The 9,888-nt window shown below is 41.8% G+C and overlaps 1 long non-coding RNA gene across 1 annotated transcript in view; it reads right to left on the bottom strand.

The window, feature by feature from the left end:
* LOC128813974 (uncharacterized) overlaps positions 1–9,328 on the bottom strand; it is a 56,701-nt gene extending 47,373 nt beyond the window's left edge. Inside the window, exons 1-2 of the long non-coding RNA XR_008439237.1 lie at positions 9,212–9,328; positions 3,400–3,454 (exon numbers count right to left, since the gene is read on the bottom strand). This is a non-coding gene — a long non-coding RNA (uncharacterized LOC128813974). The remainder of the gene's footprint in view (positions 1–3,399; positions 3,455–9,211) is intronic.
* Positions 9,329–9,888: the final 560 nt, after the last annotated feature.

Here is a 9,888-nt window from a genome sequence, read left to right on the forward strand (position 1 = left end):
TTCTCCTACCCAGGTCTCACTGATCATGTCTGTCAACAAGCCCTACTGATGTTTTGCAAAATCAGCACTGAAACAACAGAACTGTGAATCCTGAGACCCTCAGGAAGGGGGATTTGTTATGCCACGGAGCATGAGAGGCAGTGGTAAGGACAGGCACACCCAACAAAGCACTTCAGAGGAGGTCAGGTCCCAAGAGCTGTGGTTGCGCCATCTGTCAGCACTAATCAAGTCCTTGCTCACCTCAAACCACCATTCATGCTCCTGGGAGCTACAGCTGCCCCAGACTGCAGAGGAGAAGGAAGGGGAAAAAGTGCAAAATATTACTGCACACTACTCAGGGTGTTTTGAAAACTCACAATGTGCACATGCTCTTCTGTTTATGTGAGGTCTTAAAAAAAGTCAGCAGCTTAAACAAATCCAACCCCCACATCCACGTTTTAAGAGGATTCTCCAGGAACAGTAAAGTCTTATTATTCTACTAATAAAGTTCAGTAAGGCATCTTTGACTAAAGGGGTACAGGCAAGAGGGCTTCACTCATGTTCACCCTCATTGAACTCCTCCAGGAAAAACACTGGTTGTGCATTTAATACATAAACAGATCTGCTTTAGGCAACACTCTAATGAACCTAAACTCTGAGCACAGCACTGCTGTTGGCACAGACTCACCCCATCACTATCACAGCTGAGATGGCCACCATACACAGAGTATTCCCTACAATGTCAGAAAACTTCAGACCATACACAGTAACACCAGACCTCTTCAGAAGGCTTCAGGTGTCTGCCCATACAGAGTCACATCTCATCACCTCAGAAGGCTGCAATGGTCTGCCCTTCTTGTTCTTCAGCCCAGCCTTTTATCCCCTCATGTTCATGCACTGCCCCTGTGTGCCCTCTGCTCCCTTTGGTGCTTGCTCAGTGCCCCTGGGCACTCCATGGCTCATTGCTGTCAGTGCTGCTCACAGCTGGAGCCACTGGGGATGAGGCTGGGCCAGCCCCATCCCAATCACCACAAACTCTGTGCCTACACATCACACTGCAAAAGGTGTCAGCTCTCCTGCCACCATGTGCTTCCACCTAAGGAATTCACTGTGTGTGACGTAGCACATGTCAGATTTAGCTCTTGTGTTCATTCCTAGCAAGGAAAATCTCATGTGATAGTTGCCAGGGTAACTGCTCTGCCGGGGGGGATCTGCCTGTGTGTGTGTGCTCCCGGTGACAGAGCACCGCCCTGGGTGATTTGGGAACCACATAAACCTGAGTGCACCCCAGTGTTGTGTATCCTCAGCTAAGGCTGGGGGCTGCTCGGGGAAAGGAATGCTCTGTGCAGGTTTAAGCTGGAGTTCCAGCACTGTACAAGCTCTGCCCTGTGAGCAGCACGTTGCTCCAGCCTGCGGGAAGGAAACAAGGATTACCTTGGTGGGGCAAATACAGCTGTCTATGACATTTTGAGTAGCTGCAGGGTAACAAACTCCTCCCCACAGGGCAAATTTTGAGTTAAGATGTGGCTGAACCTGCTAAAAAAATGCACACACTGTGTTTTCTGAAATCAATATGGAAGAGAGTCCAATATTATCCAGGTATCTGAAGCACAGGGTCCTCTGTGCCCTGACAGTAACAATGCGCAAAGGCACCAGGCAAAGCAGTGAATAGAGAGGATGTAAAACAGTTTGGCAGCCTCAGGGAGTCGTTCAGGAATTGTTCCCTTCTTAGCTGTGAGCTCCCCTGCATGTAAAATTCCCCAGTTCTCCAGATGGAAGCAAAGGCACCTCCACCAGCTGATCCCAACAGGCACTTCAGCTGAGCAAAGAGCTGCAGCAGGAGCTTCCTAGAGCAGAGCGGACGTGTCATAACAACAGGGGCACGAGGGAGGGCTGCCCAGGTTGAAGTGCATAATCCATAAACTGTGTTTAAATCAAAATCTTCAAGTTTTAGTTGTGCATATGTACCAAGAAATCAAATTCATAAGTGCCTTCCCAATAGCCACTGAAATGAAGCCTGACTTGTGCTCTGAAATGCTCAACAATCTGCTTGCAATGGAGACGATGCAACAGCTGTTGTAGAAGCACTGGGTTTACAAATTATTATTATGCTTGAAAACTCTGCGTTTGATCAATGGGTTTCTTTCTCTCAACCACTGGCAATTTGGTACAAGAGAGATTAAAGACATAATTAACACAGGCTGTTCCATCCAAGGAGTCAGACACGTGGTGTGCAGAGCCAGACTGAAAATCTTTCCCAGGCTTGAGTGTGTCCCTGTGCTTCCACCACTATCACTAATTGTTTAGAATTCTGATTCTACTCTCCATCCCTCACATTCTCATGTAGAAACAAACCAATCCTCACTAGTTTTCCACAGAATCCCTAATACACAAATCACCTTTCATTCTAAGGCCAGTGACTCTCATGGACTAGAAGAACTGCATCCCAGTAGAGCAAGTGGAATAGAAGAGTCACTCACAAAAGCAAAATCTACAGCAATCAAATAATGTCAAGGGGAAAAAAGAAAAAACAACCCAAATCCTAGTGTTCCATCAGAAAGTTAGAAAAAGTTTAATATCACTTATTACATGCACTACACTTTGAAAGATTCACAAGTCCTAGTGGAGGCTACTAAATGATTCCTTGGCATCCGTGAAGTTAATCAGTTCTTTTAGCCAAATTATCTACTCGGTGTTTCTGTAAGTGATAATTTGGTGATCATCATCACCTGGGGCTAAATTCAGCTTCACCACAACCTTCTTGAGGCTGTAGAAGAGACCCCCATGACTGAAACACTCTTACTACCATAGCTCAGCACTGCCAGTAGCTTTCCCCCAAGCAGGAATAGGTACATCTGAAAAAACTTTAAAGCTGGCTTGAAAGCATGAGCCAGATTTTCATTCTTTATGTCAGAGCTGCACAACACAGCAGCTGTAATCCAAAGGAAAATCTTATTGTTTAACACCTATTGATTATTAATCCATTCAAGAATAAAAGTAATCTCAGCTGACAAGGTAGTGCCAAACCAAGAGTCAGCCCTGAACGCTTCTAAAGTTTTGCTGAGACAATAACACAGCACATCTAAAAGAGCAAGTAATGCAATGAATGAGATAATCATTTATCCAAACTAAAAGTGCATGTGTATAATAAACATTAAAAGGGCATGCATTGATCCATATATTAATCAGATTCATGCCCACAGACCAATTTTTCTCTCTCTGGGATGTGAAGAACAAGGCTATGAATCATATTGTGAACATTTAAGGATCACACTTGAATAACCTAATTGTGTATAGTAATGATAGGATGAAAAGAAATTTAATCAAACTCTGAACTGTTGTTAGGTTTCATCCTCTTAAATACAGTTCTGTGGCAGGATGCTAATAAATTATTTGGATGGAAAAAAAATGCTGGTTTACCTTATTAATATTCTGAATCTCATCCGCCCATTTTCTTCATGCTTCATCTCTTCTTCTGAATAGAAAAACACAATTACAGAGAAAAACATCAGGGTTTAATGCAAGTTTTGTTTCTTTTTTGTTACAAATCACGTAAATATATACCTTTTATAAATTTACTGCCTAATAGAGGAACTGGAGTTTTGCTACATGTGAAAACTGTCAGCTGATCTTTAAATATTTATCTTTTAATTCCCCTGGTAACATGTACTTGGAAATGTTTTCATAAATACATCGATAACTGTCTTGTACAGCTCATTAAGGAAGCTTTTTATCCTTTAGTGTAATAGTTCAGTTTACAGTTGCCTGTGAATCACTTTTATGGCCCTCCATTAAGCACGCCCTTCAAACTACAATTATTTGTCAGATTTTGTATATACGGAAGCAATCACCAGAGAAACAATGAAAGCTGAGAAGATGCATAAACACTTGGAGCCAGACCTTGGCCCATCTCCAGCAGTGATTCCCTCCTCCAACACTGACTCTACAGGGAATGGGATGCACTTTACCAGATCCACCCCCGCAGGGCAGGCAGGCTGTCCATGGGGCAGGGTGGGCATGCAGGCTGTCATTAACCTGGATGAGATGCCTTGAAATTCCCCCTCAAATCCCTCACGAGCCTTCCTCTGAGCTCCCAGGACACAGGCATGTTGTAGTTTTATTTACATCTCCCCCTCAAGACCTTGACTGAGGAGGGGATCTCCTCCTCTTGTGCTTCTTGCCCAACCCAAAGCCAAGAACACCAGCAAGCTTCTGCTCCAGAAAAAGCTTACTTACAGGAATGCTGCCCTTCAATCAATGCCAAAGTTATTTTTACTTCCTAGAATTATTTCCTAGCAAAATATAGACTTAGCTAAATAAGTTTATAAATAGAGAGTTTGAGAGTTATTTTTTTTTTTTTCCAATGCAGTAAGTGTTGCATATCTGCTCCTGGAGTGCTTTTGTCAAGATTTAGTCTCCTGGAAATTTACACCAGCACCCTATTGTTTTCCCCCAAACCTATTTCTGTAATTGAGTATGTGACAGGCATTATCATCTGCCAGGTCAGTGTGAGCTCAGTCACAGGTGACCTTGCAGGGAGCTGCAAAGCATGTGCAACAGGTTTATAACTCCAGCCCACATCCAGCTGTGATTGCCCACACGAGCACTCTGCAAGGGGAGCATGAACCAAGCAACAGCACTGAAGGATACACTCCACTGATCCACCTAGTGAAGAGAGATGGCAATAATGCCCAAGGCAAGGTAAAGAGACAAAAATGAAGAAGGAATTAGAGCAGACTTTCTTCCAAGTGGATGTGCTTTCTCTGCCAAAGACAGGCAGCAATAGAAGCTACTGGGGTACCAGCATGTCCAGGGAGCTGAGGTGTAAGAACAGATTAGATTAACATGATTAATCCTCTGATTGTATTCTGTCTGAATATCCTGACCCACTGCTGCTGAAACATATTAAATATTTCACTGCCAGTTCTCCCCTTCTACAAGGGCTGTGGGTCACCAGAAGTTAGCTCATGTCATGTGCTACAGCTAGAATTCTTAGCCTTTCTGCATGTGAGCCCCTGAAAGAAAATGCTTTTGTAGCAATACACATTACATTTTAACAGATACAGGTATGGCTTCTGCCACAGCTGAGCATCACACACTGTGTTTCTTCTAGTATCAAATCAACTCATGGCGAATGCTATAAATACCAAAGGATATTCATAAGGATTTTCCACATAGTGCAAAATACTACTGCAGTTTGGACAGAATGGTTACCTTATTAAATGAGATATGGGACACTGATCAGTTAGCTACAAGGTAAAATACTGTTAAATTTTTTTAGCAGTACTGGAGAGGGAACAAGTTTTGTTCAGTCACAACACTGAAGACAAATGGTGATGGATGCAGTGGCTGGTGTGATAGCTTCATTGTGCCTCCCTTCTGATATTCCTGATAGATTTCACTGCTCCTCACATGTTCAGGAAGGCAGCAATAATTGATAACAAAAGGTAGAACTGGAGAACAAAGCAAAAAGCTCATTCAAAAGTGAAAGAAAACTTATCTTCTTATCTTCTAAGGAGTTTTCTCGCTTGATTCAGCCACCTTATGTGATGTCTAAAAATCGTTAAATCCAAGTTTTTATTATTATTAATTCCTGCTAAATATGTCACATCTAAGAGACCATTAATGTGTTTTTAAACACTTTGACATCCAGTGCTGCCACAGTGCTTATAATTTAAAATACATTTTCTTGTCACACCTGAGCAGACGGACAAAGAGATTTCCTATTGTGACACATGTCCAACTACTGTACCAGTAGCCTTTTTTTTCTTGAATCCTGCAACAATTTTTCTAATTACTTGCTAATGTGCTTTGAGGTACAGCAGAGAAGTGATGCCTGCTACTAACAGCTGCTGTTAACAGAAGATTTTTCAATAGCACGAACAGGAGCTTTGTATCTTGGGAGATATTAAAAGCTTTCATCTGGGCTCCAAAATTCCAGCAGCATTTCAAAGCACAAAAGCTCTGCACCCTTTGCTCGGTATCGTAGAAAACAGGGATCTCTCTCAAACTCAGAAACAGAGCAATGACCCAGCACAGACAGCTCAGAACGAGAGGTCCTGATGAAAGCAGAGGCAGGAACCTGGAGCACTGCAGCCCCCTGAAGGCTGGTGACCCTGTGGTTCTCATGCAGATGTTGACAGCACGTTGGCCAAGTCCACAAACCTCCAAAACTCAGTATCCCAGCAATGAATTAGGACCAAGACCCAGCAGTGACTTTTGGCACAGCCAAAAATGCAGGTGTGTGCAGTTGTGAAAGAAAATGGTTTTATGCTGCTTGCTGAGTTGTTTACTGAAGTGAACTTACTCTTGTGACTCAAGACTCTTCTCCATTTTCACTCTGTCCATCTCTGGCTGGAATTTTGTCTCTGGGACAGATGTTAGCCTTCACATGTGACTAAGGGAGCAGCACAGGGGGGAAAAAAAATCTATAACCAGCAACTAAATTCAAGATGTCAAGCACCTTGGAAGATGGCAGACATAGAGCCAAGGCTGCAAATGTCTTCAATTATTGCAAGAGTGGAGGAGAATGTGTTTGTTCTGTATGTTCAGATATTACACACAGGCTCAATGAGCTATCCATATTATCTAAAACAATCGAGATTTAACCCAGCAGTTACTGCATATCAGCTAAAAAGGATCTACTTTCTTCTAGGGTAGTTAAGAGGAAAAAAAGCATCTGCTTTGGACTGTGTGCTATGCAGTATGAGGTCCAGAAACTTTGTGTACCAGTGTTGTTGTGAAATAGGTCACTGCACAAGCCAGCAAGCAGAATCAATGCACTTGTGAGCTGCTTCTGTATTATTTTCCACAGCAATCCAGAAATGAAATGTCACATGCACAGACTTGTTTATCGCTTAATTCACTCCCACAGCCTCGATTCCTGACGTAGCAGGTGCCACTACATAAAGTAGCTATCAATCCCTGTAGGGATTGATCTGCTTTGTTTCACTAAAAGTAGGAACATTAACTGTTCCTAATTCTTTTTTATACCTTCCTCAGCAGCTGCACTGCATCTGAGAAACATTTTACTCCTTACACTATGTAAAACAATTAACACACTTGCACTGCAGTGAAAACTACAGGTACAAACACTCACCAGCTCCTTGCAGTCTTAAATTCAGTGAGCTGTAATCCTACAGTTCCACTGCTCAGAAACCAGCTGACTGCTAGTATGATCTAAATGGTAGTTTCAGGTAATATCAACCCAAAATATTTATTATTAAGGTCTGCAAGTTCAATGTGAAACCATTATTACAAAGTTTTCCTCGTTCTCTGAAGACTGGAGAACTGGGAAAAGGCTGTAAAACACTGAAAATTCAATTGAGCCTGCAAAGCAGAGATATATAGTACAACACAGAAACATCAACTCAATTGTATCTGATAGATATAATCAGATAAATGGCTCTGGTTTATGTTAACTTGCACAAAAAAAAACAAATAGAAGAAAATAAAGCAGCTATTACATACAGCTTCCTATTTCTCTGAGATTAAATAGACTTTGGGTTCTTTTGACAAGGTATTGCACTGCAAACTTAAGTATTTTTTTTAATTTTCCCTGGAAAGTTTAAATATCAGTGTAGAAAATGAGCATTAGTCATGAGATTTATTATCAATATTCTGACCCAGAGTATTTTTACAGGTGATGAAATCTTCCTACCCAATCCCTCTGTTTTGTTCCAGCTGAATTTGTTCTTTTTTATTTACAAAATCCCTAACCAGATTAATCAATCCACACATTCACCTACTTCATAATGCTGTTGGACATAACCTAATTAAATGCTTGGTAAATATCTTACCCATCCTCCCTCCAATACAACATCACTCCTAGAAAACTGTTTGTTACTGCTTTCTCCCATTAATTTTTCATGTGTCAAGCCTCGGGGGTTTTGAGAGCAGCTTTTTATCTAGATAATCACTTTGTTAAAGTTTTTCCCCTATTATTGATTTAATCTTTCCTTCCAATTTATCTGGTTCTCCTCACTGTGCTTCTTCATGTCTCCCTATCTCCAGGGGAGAGTGGCAGTCTCCTGTTCTGAGCTGATCTCACACCTGAGCTGTTCCTACCCAAGCTGTGCTGGTTTAGTGACTTCACAAGTTTCTCAGTAGTTTAAAAGAGTTCTGATGGGCCCTGGTTTGCTCATCTAACTCATAAAGTGTTTCAAACCCTGCTCCGAGAGTGGTAATTTCCTTCTGGAAGCAGCACTATCTTGTTTTAAAAAGGAAGTCTGACCAGCAGTGGCTGAATTTTAAATGAGCAAAGTAGCAAGTACTGCCTTGCAATGCTCCTCTGCACATTTGGGCAAGGACTGCATTTTAATTTATGGTCATACATCAGTGTGCACAGAGCTGCATTAAAGCATGCAAAATGAAACCTTGGTAATGAGACCTCACCTCCTATTCTGGCATTTTAAAAGTTCTTGTAGAGGCAGAAAGAGAAGCCCACCAGCTTTTGTGAAAATCACTGCTAACAGGATCTATTGCCCTGCCCAGACTTCACAGCCTGCATGATGGCTCTGTTTACCATTTCTGAGAAAAGGTTGGACAAACTCCCACTTCACTCCACTTCCACTTTTCTTACATATTCCAATCACAGAGTTTCCCGTGGAAAAGATCTTCCTGGTATTTTCCCAGCTGGAAGGTCACAAAGCAAATGTCCTCTACTTGTGCCAGGAGCTAAATTCCCTGGACAGCACAGAGAGTGCAGCTGCTGCAGGGGTACCACAGGACCTGGCAAGAGGGGGAAAGTGCTCCAAAGGACAGCCCTGGTTTCCAGGGACCAATCTTCCATGTGTAGAGTAGCAAAGGCAGAGCAACCCTTTCTTCTGTGTCACCTCACATTTCTGGGTTCTACAGGGTAGGAAATGAGACCACCAAACAAACTCCATTTGCTGTTCACCCTGGGGTAAACCAAAGCCTAAATATAGCACTCTCCAATAAGCAGATTGACACCAACTGTCTCAGTGACTTCAGTTACCATGGCACCTCCCTGCAGAATCCCATTCCATTGGATCTGCTGCTATGGGGTGAGTATTGGGGGTTTCAGCTTTTTCCACTCACACTCTTATGAGTTATAAAGCAAAAAAACAGGTTAAAATCAGAAAATGCCTATATTAACACACCAGGCTCTCTTGAGTTTCCTAGAATAAACTTCTGAAATGCCTGTGTAGTGTTAATCCCTTTAAATTTAAATAAGGCAAACACCACCCTAAGCCTTCATATTTGAGCCTACCTCTATAAAGTTACTGGGATTTCTGGTCATCCAAATGAGGACACTAAAAGTGAATCTCTTCTTCAAATTGCTGAGTACACATCATCTTCTCATCACTGAAACTGCTGAGCTGAGAAGCCAAAGCCAACAAACCTGCAGAGCTGCCAGTCACCAGAGGCAACAGCTGTAAAGGAAACAAGTATTAAATCAATTCAAACACCCCAACACGTAAAATATGTTAAACCCTAAAAAAATTATCAATGAATTATGAAGGCTTAGAAAAATTACATCAAAACAGACATAATTTAAAGGACGACTAAAGAATTAAAAGTATTTAACAGTTCTCTGAGTGGGAGACTTGCAAATCTAACCAAAAAGAGTGTGACTAATTCTAATTTCAGACATTCATATTTTCAATGATTTTAATAGCTCATTTTCACTCCCACATACAGATGCTGTTCAAGCATCCTTATACATTTAGTAATTCATAGCAACAAACAATCTCATGGCGTTACAAGCACACCAGGGTTTAAAGTCACACCCATGCAACAGGAAAACACCTTAGAGCAAATGATCTCAGCCTGCCCCTCAAGTGGCTTTACTGACATTAGGATTCCAAGAATTAAAGCTTTTGTTCAGTTAATATATTCCTAAACCTCACTTTCTGTTTCTTCTTTTTCAATTCACAAAAATTTCAG

The sequence above is a fragment of the Vidua macroura genome, chromosome 13 (genome assembly GCF_024509145.1).
Source record: "Vidua macroura isolate BioBank_ID:100142 chromosome 13, ASM2450914v1, whole genome shotgun sequence".
In the NCBI taxonomy this organism is placed as follows: Eukaryota; Metazoa; Chordata; class Aves; order Passeriformes; family Viduidae; genus Vidua; species Vidua macroura.